The following is a 278-nucleotide window of genomic DNA, read 5'->3' as shown; positions in this document are numbered from 1 at the left end:
AATAGGAGTCCATAAAAATGTATGTTTTGAGACAATACTGTGATATCTACGTCACAGAAGTGAATCTTCTTACATTAAACAATATGGAAGTACTGTATCAACATCACTGATTAAAGCTATCCACATTCCATCCTGTTATTCTTTGAAATGCAGTATTTTTTGTTTTTGTTGTTTTCCTGGAAGAAGTGACACAGTGTAATGTTGAATCAGTTTCCATTTCCTTTTCCATTTTTGTAATAAAATGCCATTGTAATTCTGAAGGGCTTTATTTTCCAACA

The sequence above is a fragment of the Penaeus monodon genome, chromosome 19 (assembly GCF_015228065.2).
Source record: "Penaeus monodon isolate SGIC_2016 chromosome 19, NSTDA_Pmon_1, whole genome shotgun sequence".
Classification (NCBI taxonomy): domain Eukaryota; kingdom Metazoa; phylum Arthropoda; class Malacostraca; order Decapoda; family Penaeidae; genus Penaeus; species Penaeus monodon.
Note: the sequence above shows the minus strand (reverse complement) of the source record.